Source organism: Silurus aristotelis (assembly GCF_946808225.1).
Source record: "Silurus aristotelis genome assembly, chromosome: 3".
NCBI lineage: Eukaryota > Metazoa > Chordata > Actinopteri > Siluriformes > Siluridae > Silurus > Silurus aristotelis.
This window is the reverse complement of record NC_139576.1, coordinates 15,561,991-15,579,783: the sequence shown is the minus strand read 5'-3', so window position 1 is coordinate 15,579,783 and position 17,793 is coordinate 15,561,991. Positions and strand designations below refer to the sequence as shown.

At 33.1% G+C, this 17,793-nt stretch overlaps 3 long non-coding RNA genes across 3 annotated transcripts in view; all 3 read left to right on the top strand.

Annotated features, from left to right (window-relative positions):
* Window positions 1-11,585: 11,585 nt before the first annotated feature.
* LOC310722808 lies at window positions 11,586-12,124 on the top strand. Its single transcript, XR_014532500.1, has 2 exons — window positions 11,586-11,664; window positions 11,985-12,124. It is a non-coding gene; the product is annotated as an uncharacterized lncRNA (long non-coding RNA).
* A 3,582-nt stretch (window positions 12,125-15,706) lies between these two features.
* Window positions 15,707-17,793, top strand: part of LOC310723155 — a 37,908-nt gene continuing 35,821 nt past the window's right edge. The window contains exon 1 of the long non-coding RNA XR_014532594.1: window positions 15,707-15,876. This is a non-coding gene — a long non-coding RNA (uncharacterized lncRNA). The remainder of the gene's footprint in view (window positions 15,877-17,793) is intronic.
* LOC310723157 lies at window positions 16,423-17,151 on the top strand. Its single transcript, XR_014532596.1, has 2 exons — window positions 16,423-16,691; window positions 17,012-17,151. It is a non-coding gene; the product is annotated as an uncharacterized lncRNA (long non-coding RNA).

Below are 17,793 nucleotides of genomic sequence, written 5' to 3'. Positions count from 1 at the left end.
GGAAGATGGCGGCAAAGCAGTTGACAAACGATTTCATTTTGACAGCACATTTTGTTAAGGATTCATTTGATCCAGTGCCCTGTTGATTACTTATGCCACAGGAATTTCATATTCTCTTTGAGAAAAGATGAAGGAAAAATAGCCTGGGGGTAAGAAACATAAGCTCTAGCAAGAGCTGACTGAGAGATATAGTAATGATAAAGAGTTGCACAAAAGACACATATTACAGGTGGTAGATTATTTTACGAGAAGAGCATACAGAGCTGCCTGATTTAAAAGGGTTTCTTAAAATATGTCACAAAAACATTAAATTACAACAAAGACGTTTACTTCTACATTCAACAGACAAGAAATTCTGCATGCAGCTGTCCTCTCTCTGTGGGACAGAAGACAGCTGGGGACAAGCAACTGCTTCCTGTGTGGCTGGACACCTAAAAATATTCGAAAAACTGCTTATTCACTTAAAATGTTTTAGGCATAAGTAGATCCAGGATCCCAGCTGAACCCCAAACTGCAACTCACAACACATATATTATCTAGTGTAAAGGTCAGTTAATACTTAAGGGCACCATTTCCCATGATACAGTAGGAAAAAAGGCTAAACATACAATTTCTGCATTGATAAAAGTGCTAGAAATGATTTATCAGTTGAATAGTACTACCACTAAAATATATAATAGAAGAGAGGTATTAAAGCTTTATGTGACAAAACTAAAATCTACTTAAATGAAGCACACTTTATGAGACAGTGTGCTCTACTTGAGCAGACTTTCAACTGTCTTCCTTGAGAGGCCTGTTTAAGAATTTTTATCACAGGGAAATGGTACATAATGCACTCTTTTTTCAAATCAGAAGACTTGACCTCGGTCAGGATCTGAGGCTCATCATTACCCCCCCCCCCCCCCTTTACATACACAACTTGACAATGCTTTGGTCGCTGGGACATCTCAGCATGAAGGGTGACATTGTGGTTAGATGCCTTACATTTCACACACTGTCATGTGGGCTTTTGAACTGGGTGCTGATAACAAACCATCCCGAGTACATGCTGTTCATGGTGTCAAAAGAAATTACATTTCAGTTCTGAAATTCAGTTTCTGAAATTACATTTCAGACCACAGAACAGTTTAAATTAGCTTTGGCCCAGAGAGGATGGTGGCATTTCTGGATTCATGTTCACACATGCCTTCTTCTTTGAATGATATAGATTTAAAATGTATCTGTGGATAACATGGCAAACTGTGTTCACAGACAATGATTTTTAGAGGTTTTAATGAGCCCATGCAGTGATTTACATCATGATTTTAGAATCATGACTCTTTTGAAGGCAGAGACTGAAGATTTTTACTTTTACTTGTCCTTTTTCTTGTCCCTTTTTCTCCATATACTTTGAAACTTTGTATGTACTGTAAAGGATGAGATATTTGAATATTTTGTAATTTTTTGTTGAGGAAATATTATTCTGAAATTGTTCCACAATTTGTATATTAACAGATCGGTGAAGCTCTGCCCATCTTTACTTCTGAGAAACTGTGCCTCTCTAAAATACATTCTTTATACCCAATCATCTTACTGACCTGTTGTCAATTAACCTATTTAGTTGCAAAATGTTTCACCAATTGTTTAATTTTAATAATTTAATCTTTTGTTGCCCCGTCCCAACTTTTTGAGATGTGTTGCGGCTATCAAATTCAAATAACCTCTTTAAAATGGTACATTTCTTCAAAATGGTACATTTCCTCCATTTAAACATTTGATTATCTATCTATCTATCTATCTATCTATCTATCTATCTATCTATCTATCTATCTATCTATCTATCTATCTATCTATCTATCTATCTATCTATCTATCTAACTATGAAAATAAGTAAACAATAAATAAATAAATGATAAAGAATTTAACTTGGCAGGTTTCTTGTGTTACATATAGTAATTTCATTTAGAAAATGAATCATTGGACTGGCTTTTGGCCAGTGAGACCATTCTGGAGTTTCTAATGAATGTATGGGTCACGGGGTGAGGAAATAAAAGCAGATCAGAGGAGTCATGAGCCCAGCGGGCAGGGCAGGCTCCATAAATCTACCTCACTCAGAGGAAACCTTTTTTTTTTCCATTTCAATTAAAACACAGTCTGAATTTGAACACTGTTTGCAAGTCAATATATAAGGGTCAGAATCCAGAATTTATGAGACATGTAAAGAACAAGTTCAACAGGACACCCTTTTATGTTTAAATTGCGTAACACATCGAGCAGCATACGTCAATACAGTGAATCTTTTCTCTTCTTTCACTTTGATCATGATGCAAAGTGGCAGCAATGCCTTTTTTTCCTCTACACTCAGATTTGAAAAATATAAAAGCAAAACAAAAATATGAGTGATTTTATTATTACATAATGTGCAAAAGCATGGATATGAATTTAAATCAATGTGAATTTTCTTTATATTAATAATTTCTGTGGGTATAATAGTTAAGGTCATTCATTGAAGACAACTCATAAATTCAGTTTAGATTTTGTTTTAAAAGGGAAATTAGGAAGTTTTGTTTTGTAAACACTGTACTGAGGTCACCTCAAATTCATCAATCATTTTCTGTTTTTGTTAAAGACGACATCATTTTAATCAATCAATTGAAGAGTTTGAAGAAGGAACATACTCTATAAATGAGGAAAGGAAGGAGTAATATTATATAATATATCTGTAGGACTTTTTAATGACATAGTAAAACCATTCTTATGCTTATTTTAAAAATTAATGTCAGTAGCAGGTAGTTGGTTTGAAGAGGCAGATGTAGAGGACAGGGCACCGTACAGGGGGGTATGGAGACGGATGATCCGCTGTGGCGACCCCTAATGGAAGAAGCCGAAAGAAGAAGAAAGTAAGAAGGTCAGTGGCCTCTTTTTAGAATTGTAAAAATTATTCTTCTTAGAACACTGCTTTTAAGGAAAACATTTAGTTGCACAGTTCTACACAAAGAGAGGCAAATGACAAACCTTTAAGCTTTCTACATTTTTCAAGAGCACCCAGATTGCAGGGAGAATGACAAAAACTAACGAATAAACAGCTTTTGTACAGTGATTGCAAAACTGTTCATTTTCTAATTTTTATTATGACTATGATCCTCAAACAAGTATAACTTTTCTTCCCGTACCTGAAAGGTAAGGGGTTTGAGTTCATCATGGAATTATGACACTGAGATAGAAATATACTTTTCCACAATTTCACTGTTTGGTGTAGTATAGGTTTTAGTATAAATAAATCTAATAAAGATATAATAAAGATGTAAATAATTTAAATAAATACACTGTATTTATGAAACAGCATTACAAATCTGAACAGCTAAAACAAGCAACCTCTAAAAGGGCTACGCTTAGTTTGTTACTTGAACTATACTTTAAACAAAGAATCAATGAAAATAAATTAATTTTACAGTACAAATGCATAACTACACACTACAACTATTCAGTAAATGTAAAAAATATACAGGCATAATCAATTCATCCGAGTTCTTTGTACTTCGTCAATGGTTGAGGCAAATGCAAGTTCACATGACACGTGTACATTAAATGGAACCCACACTGTTCCTCTTGAATCCTAAGGTTACTATCAGGCAGAGTCTCCTCACCAGCACCCGAATATAGAGTTTTCCTACGAGGTTCAGGATTGTAATTTCCCTAAATTACACTAGCACACACATTTTCAATTTTATAAAGACCACTCTCCCAGTTTTCCATTCCAAAGAAACCCAGTTTTGTTGCAGCATTAAAAATACATGTTAATCACAAGTTCTATGCTTCTGACCAGAATGTAATTTACTTCTGCATTCTTGCTAATACAAAAGTAAACCCCTGAGCCCTGACACACCAGGGGTGTCTGGTCTCCTGTAGAGTGGGCATTACCACTGAGCAGAAGAGCTTATCAAATCGCTCTTCCCATTGCTCAACATGAGATGTTCTGATGTACAATTCTAACACCCATAGCCAGCCACAGGTTCTTTTCTGGGATTACAAGGCACAACTGTCTACTGCAATATGCAATGCTTAATCACCTGATTGCACCACCCCACTCTTTATCCCAGTATCCAAAACAAAAGGTCTCAAATGTTACCACCACAAACTGGATTACTGACCTTGGCACGTGGTGGGCGATGGGCTTTGTTTTCAAACAAGCTTGTTTGATTAACATTGAAGATCCAACTATAAGTGTCCCTAGCCACCTTACAGATTACAGGAAAAGCCAGAAAACTATTTTCCCAGTGTCTACCAAATATAGACTTTGAAATTCTGAGATTTAATCTGAAAGTTTAAGAGAGTCAAAGCACATAAGACTTTACATATGAAACTTTTTCTTAACACTTTAAGCATCAGTCTTTAATATTGACAGCAGTCTTTTACTGTATTTTTAGTGACAAGTAAATGACTTTAGTAATTGTCAAAGTTTTCAAACATATTAATTGTCGGGATGCATTAATTAAAGAAATAAGAGAATGCTGATCTCGGACAATGAATATTTGAGATATATATATATATTAAGGTCTTGTTAAAATAAATAAATAAATGAATAAAATAGGCATGAAGGTGTCATGTATGGAGTTTAAAAAACTGTAGAGTTTTAAATAATGAAAAGCTAGATAAAATTAGATATGCATAGAAATTAGATATTTCACATCTTTAAATTTTAGAGTCACAGTGTAAAGAATATTTTATAGGGTTTTTAGGTCAAACGTTCTGGGAGTGACAGTCATGAAGCAAAAAGAAGTCCTATATCTCTCTCTAGTGTTGAAATAAAAAAAAAGCCAAATAAACTTCGATTGTTTTTTATTATGTAATTGAAGCTATGCACTTCCATTTTTTTTTTTTTACTTTGTCAAATTGAATGAGAAACCACTGGAAAAGATATGAAATTAAAGAATCTTAGTCCATTAAATTACAGAAATTACTGGTTTTATTTAATCCATAATACAGATAAAACACAATATATATATATATATATATATATATATATATATATATATATATATATATATATATATATATATATATATATATATATATATGAGATGACATATGAAGGAACCAAAAAGCACAAAACCTTTTCATATAAAAAAAAAAAAAGCGTACAAATTGTTTGAGGATCTAACAGTGCATATAAACAGCACAGGATTAAAATAAGACTTAAGCTACATTTATTTTATGACTTTATGTTTCAGTTATCCACCTGTGTCCTATGCCCCATGAGGCTTTGCGTGAACTATGGGTGGAATTTCCGGTACAACAAAAACATTCATTTGCTGCAGTGCCGCTACTCGTTCATTCATTTATTTACAGCAAGATGTGGAATTAAAAGCTGACAGAATTTAAAAAGGACATCAGAATACACATCCTTTCTTTAATAGAGGATGGTTGCATGCATTATGTACAGTAGCCTTTTTGGTTACTTTGTTGATTTGAAATGTTTAGATCAGGGGTCACCAACCTTTTTGACACTGAGAGCTACTTCTTGGGTACCGAATAATGTGAAGGGCTACCAGTTTGATACACAATTCTAAAATAACAAATTTGCTTAATTTACCTTTAATTATGTTCTTATTAATAATTAATGATATTCGTCTATATCAGGGGCCAAAACTCAAAGCACACTTTAGGTCACGGGCCGAATAGGATAAACATTTATTGGACACACTAAAACAATGTTTTTTTTTTTTACATAAATATGAATAAAAACAGACAGGAATATTATTCCAAAATAAATCAAATTAAACTTTAAATAAATAGCTCTCCATAAAGATTTCTCCTGTCAAAATTATACAAGTTAGAAATATGCTGTGAAAAAAAACCCTGAAAAAATCAATAAAAATTGTGCTTGTAAGTAAACTTAAAAATAACAACAAATCAGATTTCTTTGCTCTTATGCCATTTTATAAAAATAACTTTTCTATAAATAACTTAAAATATTTTGCTCTCCATAGAAATATCTCCGGTCAAACACCAGACGTCTCACAGCTTCATCATGCAGCTCTTCAGAAACTCTCCCTCAGTAAATAAATGGCTGATGTGACTCCTGATGTGTGTTATCCTCTGTTTTCACACCAGCTTCACTTTATGATTTTGTTATGGTAAAAAACGTCTGCTGAAATGTCAGATTCTTCTTTTACTCTTCTACTTTCTGTATCTTCTGCTCTGCATTCAGGTTTTTCAGCTTCTTCTGATGTTTTGTCTTGTAGTTCCGTTTTAGATTCAATTCCCTAATTACAGCCACATTCGCTCCACTAATACACGTGTTTACCGGCAGTGTCAGTAAACATCTACTCAGAATCCCATCGGTTTTGAAAGGCTCTGTTTTCAGAATCAACTTCTCTTTTCGCCACTGTGAGGCGCTGTTTCACAATAACTTTACAATAGGGTTAAATACATCAACAGAAGCTCGACTTGATTGACGCTGGAATGTTCCCAGGTCGCCTAGCGTTCGGTAAAACAGCTGAAGCGCTGCATTATGGGATCTGTAGTTTGTGTTATCAGCGCTTCATATCGCCGTGACATTAATAACAATAATAATAGATCTATATAAAATCATTTTTTGTCAAATAAAAAAAAATCTAAATTTGACACTGAGTTTGACACCCCTGATCTATGTGAAGACACTGATCATGTTAATGATTTCTTACAACAATTATCAAAAATTATTTAACAAGGTAGGAAACAGATATTTTTAGAAAAGGCTCGCGGGCGACTCATGTGGTCCTTGCGGGCGACCTGGTGCCACGGGCACCACGTTGGTGACCCCTGTTATATACTATATGCGGACACCCCAACTCCACTCAACAGGTTTTAGTGGTCATACTCCCAAGTGACTTACTATACAGTATAGATCACTACAACTTTTCTTTCGGCTTCTCCTGTTAGGGGTCGCCACAGCGGATCATCCGCATGTTTGATTTGGCACATGTTTTTACGCTGGATGCCGTTCCTAACACAACCCTCCCTATTTTGGGACCGGCAATAAGGCTTGTGCAACCCTAATGGCTGGGGTTTCCTACTGAATAGGAAAGCGCTGAGGTGAAAATTACTGTAAATAAAGAAAGTTGTGCTTAGTGAACGTTTGCCTGTCTCTCTTTCTTCCAGCGCGGAACTAGCGAGTGTGCTACAGTCTACCATTGTTATCTACAATTTATATGGATGTAAAACTGTTTCTGCTAAAAAAAAAATATTATTTACTCGAATTGACAGAAATGCACAATAAATGCCCAGACATTTTTCTCATTTTAGGCGGTGATTTTAATGAATGTTTGTATAACACACTGGACAGATTTCCTGGAAGCAACAAAGCTCTTCACATTGATTCTACACACACACACACACACACACACACACACACACACACACACACCCTTGGCATTCAAAACAAGTCTAATATTTTTGTCACACTAACAATTTTATGAACAAATTTATGTATGTTCATAACTTCCCTTTACCTTTTAAAGAATATAATGCTTTGCCAAAAGCGATTCTTTCAGGTCTAGTTCAACTTGTAAAATCCCTTTAAATTATTAGTAAGAGTGATATTAAGGAAGCTGAACTGAACTTACATGGAATTAGTATACTTGACAAAAAGTTTACATTTTACAATGCATCTTTCATTGATTTAATAGATTGGAAAAAAGACTGGTTATTACCTCACAAATACTGTATTCCCAAAAAAAAACAAAGGTTCATTTCAAGATTCTTCATAAAATATACCTGGTGAATTGTACTTTGGCAAAATATATTGTTGACAGTTCATGCTCTTTTTCGCGGTATTCTTCTGGTAAAGCTTATATTTTACATATAGGTAATCACCTCTCCTTTCATGTCCTTTTAGTTAAAAGATATAATTTGTTACTATGAGGGTAAAACTAATATATCAGTGAATTACATTAACTTTTTCATTTTGTTTAGGAAATTTCTTATTTCTAAACAAAAAATTTCTAAACAAGAAAAGTGATATTTTTGAAATCTTATGATAATTATATCAGTAATGTCACTGATGCATGAGTCTTTCCTCTGTAGTTGTTTGTGATTTATCTTCTCATTTTTATTAATTGAAATATTTTACGTGCGTTTGTATCTTATTTAATTTATGTATGTTTTGTGAAGCTATTATTGTTGTTATAATTGTTATTAGTATTATCATTTTCCTGTATAGGTTCTGGTTAACCTTGTACATGTTCGTTGTTCGAAGCATTAATTAATTAATAAATAAATAAATTAATTAATTAATTAATAAATAAATGCTACCTGTTTTAGTGTCATGCTGGTAACTGGACGTCACGTCATATTATTAGACCATTTCAATCAATTAAAATATTTAGTCACTAATAATCGCATGATTGTTTTGAGTTTACGCACAATTATTTGCAGCTTAATCGCACATTTCTATCTGTTCTAAATGTTCCTAAAATTAAAATGTACGTTTTTAATACTTTGATCAACATGAGAATGGACGAATATTGATGCTTTATGCAAACGTATGTTTATTATTAGTGAACCCAAACTCACCATAGAGCATGAAGGCAAACTATTCTTGTAAATGTTTTGAAGTAGTTAATAGTAGTAGTAGTGCTGTTTTAAATTACATGAATCATCAGGACACCAAACGGAATCCTTTCTGTGTTTCCACACGGACGGTTATTGCCGGAGAAACTTTACCTCTTCTAACTTTCATATGGATTACATAATCAAAAATATTTGCTTTCTATTTATATATTGATTATATCTGTGAGGGAAGTATTCACTAAGATTCAGGTTGTTTTATTTATGTGTCTGTGAAGAGAGATGACAGAGACGGCAGAAAATGCACCCTGTCTGATTCTTTATTTTACAAAAGCACAGTGTTTTGGTTGTTATTATAAGTCCATACATGGAGCTATGAGGAATAAAAAAATTAAAATAAATAAAAATAAACACGCCGGCGCGTTTGTCGACCCCAGAGAGTTAATAGTGCATCATGGCAGATTTTGGTGCTGTTTTGAGATTTGATCAGTAAAACAAATGTTTCGGTGTAGTTTTTTGTTTTGTTTTGTTTTTCTTTTTTCAAATCAGCTATCATGGGCACAGGCTCACTGACGAAATAATTTAAGAATGAAATACTTTCTTTGATATACATACATAAGGCATACTTACTTCATGTTGTTAAAAATAAATCATACTGGAAAGATGTTGCTATTCAGTCTTCATTTTTAAGTATAATTTCACTTACTCATTCCTATGAGTCAATTAAAATGTGTTCAAAACTACTAGGCATTCAGCTGAAAAGTTTTGTGAAAACAGGAAAATTGATTTAACAGTTACATTTGCTTTGAGGCACAAGATTTAATTATATTTTGTATATAAATCTTTTATATATTAATTTCATAATAAATATTTTAGACTTATATTTATATTTATATTTATATGAGATATTTGTAAAAGTAAAATAAACAACCATTTGCACAAATAGCCGATATTCAATAAATCATATATTTGCGCTGGATCTAATTAGTCTGTGGTGTTACTGGTTTGTTTATTTGAACATTCATAATCATATTATTTATCACTCATCAGGTGAAACAAGATAGTTGAAAAGACCCAAAGTGTGTCTGCATATATGTTTAGAATAAAGCAGAATTTTAATAATTTTAAACTGGTAACACAAGTGGCTTCCTTATTTGAAATTCTGTCACAATAAAATTATTTTGCATGTCTCTTAACTCTGAATTTGTTACCAGAAAACATATTGTACTTAAAAAAAACAAAAGATGTAACATCCTCGTTAAGTAAAACAACTTGCAATAATAATATTAATAATAATAATAATAATAATAATAATAATAATAATAATAATAATAATTAATTGACATTAAAACAGCTTTCAATTGAAAACATAAAGGATACATTTTGGAGCTTTTCTGTGTTACATAGTTTGCGGATGCTGTCAGGAAAATATATTTAAATACAAATTGAAATAAATGTTTACACTTAGTCCTACATTTTGGGTTGTCATTTTAGCTTAACCTTGAAATGACACTTGATCTTTTCAAATCACATTTAAAATCACTCGGCCAGCCAAATGATCCTCCACTAACTCAGATTTTAGAGACATTTAAGCAACATCTCAGCACAAGTCTTTTACTGTATAATTAGTAGCATATAATGAACTTTAATGTCATAATAAGTTAAGGTTTCAAACATATTAATTGACAGGATGCTTAACATTATACAACATAAGACAAAACACAGTAAAGCTAAATACATTAAATAAACTATTGCTGATCTGGGATAATTAATATTTAATATATATTAAGGTCTTCTAAAGAAAATTGAGTGGGAATGAAGGTGTCATGTGTGCAGTTTGAAAAACTGTAGAGTTTTAAATATTGAAAATCCTAGATTTAGAATTAGATCCAGAACTAGATATGCTCTCAACAATTTCATAACTTTCACACAGTGTAAAGAATATTTGATAAAAAGGTCTTCAAGTCAAACGTTCTGTGAGTGGAAGTCATAAAGCACAAACAAGTGCTATATCCCTGTCTAGTGGTGGAATAAAGGAAAGTCAAATAAATTATTGACTTTGTTATGTAGTTGGAAATTGCATTGAGCTATGCATGTTTTAGAAGAAATATGAAAGATGGAATGATAAAACACTTGAGAAGAATCTTAGAGCATCAAATGACATAAATTTTTGGTTTTATTTAATCCTTAACACAACAGATATAACACAATGTATACATGAGAGGAGATATGAAGACCATACTACCCCATTTAACAAATGATCAAAATACAAAATACATCCATATGAAAGGTGTAAAATAAAATGTTTTAAGAGATTACAGTACAGGATAACAAAATAATCCAAATGCAAAATTTATTGTATGACATGTTTCAGTTATAGGTCTAGACCAGTGGTGTCAAACTCAAATTCACAGTGGGCCAAAATTAAAAACTGGGACGAAATCGCTGGCCAAACTCAATATTTATTGAAAAATTGACTGCAATTGTGCATGTTTTCTGTCTCTCCAGATATGTAATGTTGAACCTTTTCATATGGAAACAAACTTTAGTTTTGCATAAACATTAAATCTGGAACAACCAAAGTTTAATATTATAAACACATGAGAAATTATGTTTTTAATTTGGCCCGCGGGCCTGAGTTTGAGAATAAAACAGAGCAGCCATGAGGAGAGAAAAACGTGAAGCAGAAGCGCAGCTAGAAACTTTCACGGACCAACATACGATGGATTGTTTTTTTTTATCATGGCACCGCTTTATTCCAAACCAGCGACTGCTCTCAACGCTCTTATCAGCATTTTAACTCGAAACCTTCACTGGAGCGCGCACCAGGCAACTGGCTGATGTGTTTATCAGAGGTAAGACTAACTCCGCTCCGGTGATCAGTTTCTCTTTCATTCAGATCAGTAGAAAATACATATCGGTTTATAATGAATCCAAAATGGCTTAGAAAACTGTCAGCAGTTGAGCGGTTGCCTAGGTTACCCTACAACTTTGACTACCACGTGACTGATGAACGCTCTCTTTAGGATTCTAACGTACGCGTCATAGAGACTTTGACGTCATAAGCGTTCATGGGTTTCTTGTGGTGATGTGACGGACTGGCCGTTTGTTCAGAGTTTGTTTTGTTGCCGGTAAGTCGCTAAAAGATGAAGTGCTGCATTAATGCTATTATCTGTAGTATTTTCTTTAAAGTTGTCGGTCAGCATTTTCTTTTCCTTTTTTTATAGTAACTTCTTATAGTTTTCAAGTATTTTTTTAGCCTATTTAAAAGCTATTAGAAAACTATCAGTAGGTTTCCCTACAACTAATACCAAGTAGGACCAAGTGCTGCATTAATGCTATAATATGTAGTGTCGTCATATAAAAGACCCTTTTTCTTGAATGATGTAGGTCTGTATTTTCTATTCCTGTACCAGAACTCATAGTAATTTCCCACTGTATGTTTTCTTACAGAGTAAAATATATTCAAATTGACTGCAATGGCATCCTTTGTAAAAAGACTGTGTTCCCTATTCTGCTGCTTGAAGCCACAAGAGGAAGCTGAAAGCATGACTGAGAGCCATGAATTTCAGTCATTCGAAAGAAGGGGTGTAAAGTATGTAAATTCTGTCTTGCAAAACCTTTTTTTTGTCTGTGTGAAGTCCTTAGAAATTCACTGTACGAGTGTAACTAAACATAAGCATGTTCTTCTTGTTTACCAGAAAAGAATTATTCACGTTTCAAAGGAAGCAAAGGATGGCCAGCCTGCCTGATCAGCATCATGACAAGGCCGTGATCAGTGAACACAAAATAGATTATATTATTTTGTGTCCAAAAATCCTTATTAAGGAAATGAATTATTCTGATCAGTTCGTTGTGGCAGAAGTTCTGCCCTCGGACTTGCCTGGATGTCAACCTGGGGAGCAGGATAAAGGTGGTGATGGTAGTTTGACAGAATATAGAGACAAGAAGGTCATAGCATGTGATGATGATGTGGACGATGGGGAAGAGGAATCTGAATTGGACAAGAAAGAAGATTTCTCAGATGCAGAGTTTTCAGTGATTCCCTTGGAAAACAACGAGTCCTTGTACAGCAGTGATTCTGACAATCCACATCACTACTTCTGCTCTACTGAACCCAAAGTAATGGCTTCAGAACTTGACTACTGCATAAATGATGAGGATGCTGTTCCTTCTTATCCTCAAGAGAAAGCTGTAATGGATTCCGTTGGTGATCACTGTGAGGATGAGAATGAGCACCCTGTTCCTTATTGTCCTCAAGAGAAAGAGGAAACCAAGTGGAGTAAAGAATGTTCTGACTCATCTGACAACGAAGATACAGAAATGACTGAAGAAGGCAGAGAGTTATGGGAGTACTTAAACAACACTGATCCTGAAGATCAGTTCCTGTTCTACTCTTATAAACTCAGATTAATGACTTTAGACTTCAGTGATCAAAGTGAGGATAAGGATGCTGTTCTTTTTTGTTCTCAAAAGAAAGAGGACACTGGATCCTGGATTCTATTTATATAAAAATATTTCTTTTTTTATTTTTATTTATTTATTTATTTATTTTGTTTTTTTATGTCATCTTATTCTTTTCTCTGCTTGTATTCTATATGGTGCCCTGGATACATTCAGTTTTTGTAATAATACATTGATATAATGTGAGGTTCAGTTACCAGCGTGAAACTAAAACAGGTAGTAGTAATGGCTACTTTTTACTTTTTTATTTATGTATGTTCATAACTTCCCTTTGCCTTTTAAAGGATATAATGCTGTGCCAAAAGCGATTCTTTCAGGTCTAGTTCAACTTGTAAAATCCCTTTTAATTTTTGTAAGAGTGATATTAAGGAAGCTGAACTGAACTTACATGGAATTAGTATACTTGACAAAAAGTTTAATGATTAAAGTATTCAACAAATTCTCTAGAAAAAGAAAGTTAAATATCTCTAAAGGTGAATTTTACAATGCATCTTTCATTGATTTAATAGATTGGAAAAAAGACTGGTTATTACCTCACAAATACTGTATTCCCAAAAAAAAAACAAAGGTTCATTTCAAGATTCTTCATAAAATATACCTGGTGAATTGTACTTTGGCAAAATATATTGTTGACAGTTCATGCTCTTTTTCGCGGTATTCTTCTGGTAAAGCTTATATTTTACATATAGGTAATCACCTCTCCTCTCATGTCCTTTTAGTTAAAAGATATAATTTGTTACTATGAGGGTAAAACTAATAAATCAGTGAATTACATTAACTTTTTCATTTTGTTTAGGAAATTTCTTATTTCTAAACAAAAAATTTCTAAACAAGAAAAGTGATATTTTTGAAATCTTATGATAATTATATCAGTAATGTCACTGATGCATGAGTCTTTCCTCTGTAGTTGTTTGTGATTTATCTTCTCATTTTTATTAATTGAAATATTTTACGTGCGTTTGTATCTTATTTAATTTATGTATGTTTTGTGAAGCTATTATTGTTGTTATAATTGTTATTAGTATTATCATTTTCCTGTATAGGTTCTGGTTAACCTTGTACATGTTCGTTGTTTGAAGCATTAATATAAATAAATAAATAAATAAATAAATAAATAAATGCTACCTGTTTTAGTGTCATGCTGGTAACTGGACGTCACGTCATATTATTAGACCATTTCAATCGATTAAAATATTTAGTCACTAATAATCGCATGGTTGTTTTGAGTTTACGCACAATTAATCGCAGCTCAATCGCACATTTCTATCTGTTCTAAATGTTCCTAAAATTAAATACTTTGATCAACATGAGAATGGACAAATATTGATGCTTTATGCATACAGTTACATTTGCTTTGAGGCACAAGATTTAATTATATTTTGTATATAAATCTTTTATATATTAATTTCATAATAAATATTTTAGACTTATATTTATATTTATATTTATATGAGATATTTGTAAAAGTGAAATAAACAACCATTTGCACAAATAGCCGATATTCAATAAATCATATATTTGCGCTGGATCTAATTAGTCTGTGGTGTTACTGGTTTGTTTATTTGAACATTCATAATCATATCATTTTATCACTCATCAGGTGAAACAAGATAGTTGAAAAAGACCCAAAGTGTGTCTGCATATATGTTTAGAATAAAGCAGAATTTTAATAATTTTAAACTGGTAACACAAGTGGCTTCCTTATTTGAAATTCTGTCACAATAAAATTATTTTGCATGTCTCTTAACTCTGAATTTGTTACCAGAAAACATATTGTACTTAAAAAAAACAAAAGATGTAACATCCTCGTTAAGTAAAACAACTTGCAATAATAATATTAATAATAATAATAATAATAATAATAATAATAATAATAATAATAATAATAATAATAATAATTAATTGACATTAAAACAGCTTTCAATTGAAAACATAAAGGATACATTTTGGAGCTTTTCTGTGTTACATAGTTTGCGGATGCTGTCAGGAAAATATATTTAAATACAAATTGAAATAAATGTTTACACTTAGTCCTACATTTTGGGTTGTCATTTTAGCTTAACCTTGAAATGACACTTGATCTTTTCAAATCACATTTAAAATCACTCGGCCAGCCAAATGATCCTCCACTAACTCAGATTTTAGAGACATTTAAGCAACATCTCAGCACAAGTCTTTTACTGTATAATTAGTAGCATATAATGAACTTTAATGTCATAATAAGTTAAGGTTTCAAACATATTAATTGACAGGATGCTTAACATTATACAACATAAGACAAAACACAGTAAAGCTAAATACATTAAATAAACTATTGCTGATCTGGGATAATTAATATTTAATATATATTAAGGTCTTCTAAAGAAAATTGAGTGGGAATGAAGGTGTCATGTGTGCAGTTTGAAAAACTGTAGAGTTTTAAATATTGAAAATCCTAGATTTAGAATTAGATCCAGAACTAGATATGCTCTCAACAATTTCATAACTTTCACACAGTGTAAAGAATATTTGATAAAAAGGTCTTCAAGTCAAACGTTCTGTGAGTGGAAGTCATAAAGCACAAACAAGTGCTATATCCCTGTCTAGTGGTGGAATAAAGGAAAGTCAAATAAATTATTGACTTTGTTATGTAGTTGGAAATTGCATTGAGCTATGCATGTTTTAGAAGAAATATGAAAGATGGAATGATAAAACACTTGAGAAGAATCTTAGAGCATCAAATGACATAAATTTTTGGTTTTATTTAATCCTTAACACAACAGATATAACACAATGTATACATGAGAGGAGATATGAAGACCATACTACCCCATTTAACAAATGATCAAAATACAAAATACATCCATATGAAAGGTGTAAAATAAAATGTTTTAAGAGATTACAGTACAGGATAACAAAATAATCCAAATGCAAAATTTATTGTATGACATGTTTCAGTTATAGGTCTAGACCAGTGGTGTCAAACTCAAATTCACAGTGGGCCAAAATTAAAAACTGGGACGAAATCGCTGGCCAAACTCAATATTTATTGAAAAATTGACTGCAATTGTGCATGTTTTCTGTCTCTCCAGATATGTAATGTTGAACCTTTTCATATGGAAACAAACTTTAGTTTTGCATAAACATTAAATCTGGAACAACCAAAGTTTAATATTATAAACACATGAGAAATTATGTTTTTAATTTGGCCCGCGGGCCTGAGTTTGAGAATAAAACAGAGCAGCCATGAGGAGAGAAAAACGTGAAGCAGAAGCGCAGCTAGAAACTTTCACGGACCAACATACGATGGATTGTTTTTTTTTATCATGGCACCGCTTTATTCCAAACCAGCGACTGCTCTCAACGCTCTTATCAGCATTTTAACTCGAAACCTTCACTGGAGCGCGCACCAGGCAACTGGCTGATGTGTTTATCAGAGGTAAGACTAACTCCGCTCCGGTGATCAGTTTCTCTTTCATTCAGATCAGTAGAAAATACATATCGGTTTATAATGAATACAAAATGGCTTAGAAAACTGTCAGCAGTTGAGCGGTTGCCTAGGTTACCCTACAACTTTGACTACCACGTGACTGATGAACGCTCTCTTTAGGATTCTAACGTACGCGTCATAGAGACTTTGACGTCATAAGCGTTCATGGGTTTCTTGTGGTGATGTGACGGACTGGCCGTTTGTTCAGAGTTTGTTTTGTTGCCGGTAAGTCGCTAAAAGATGAAGTGCTGCATTAATGCTATTATCTGTAGTATTTTCTTTAAAGTTGTCGGTCAGCATTTTCTTTTCCTTTTTTTATAGTAACTTCTTATAGTTTTCAAGTATTTTTTTAGCCTATTTAAAAGCTATTAGAAAACTATCAGTAGGTTTCCCTACAACTAATACCAAGTAGGACCAAGTGCTGCATTAATGCTATAATATGTAGTGTCGTCATATAAAAGACCCTTTTTCTTGAATGATGTAGGTCTGTATTTTCTATTCCTGTACCAGAACTCATAGTAATTTCCCACTGTATGTTTTCTTACAGAGTAAAATATATTCAAATTGACTGCAATGGCATCCTTTGTAAAAAGACTGTGTTCCCTATTCTGCTGCTTGAAGCCACAAGAGGAAGCTGAAAGCATGACTGAGAGCCATGAATTTCAGTCATTCGAAAGAAGGGGTGTAAAGTATGTAAATTCTGTCTTGCAAAACCTTTTTTTTGTCTGTGTGAAGTCCTCAGAAATTCACTGTACGAGTGTAACTAAACATAAGCATGTTCTTCTTGTTTACCAGAAAAGAATTATTCACGTTTCAAAGGAAGCAAAGGATGGCCAGCCTGCCTGATCAGCATCATGACAAGGCCGTGATCAGTGAACACAAAATAGATTATATTATTTTGTGTCCAAAAATCCTTATTAAGGAAATGAATTATTCTGATCAGTTCGTTGTGGCAGAAGTTCTGCCCTCGGACTTGCCTGGATGTCAACCTGGGGAGCAGGATAAAGGTGGTGATGGTAGTTTGACAGAATATAGAGACAAGAAGGTCATAGCATGTGATGATGATGTGGACGATGGGGAAGAGGAATCTGAATTGGACAAGAAAGAAGATTTCTCAGATGCAGAGTTTTCAGTGATTCCCTTGGAAAACAACGAGTCCTTGTACAGCAGTGATTCTGACAATCCACATCACTACTTCTGCTCTACTGAACCCAAAGTAATGGCTTCAGAACTTGACTACTGCATAAATGATGAGGATGCTGTTCCTTCTTATCCTCAAGAGAAAGCTGTAATGGATTCCGTTGGTGATCACTGTGAGGATGAGAATGAGC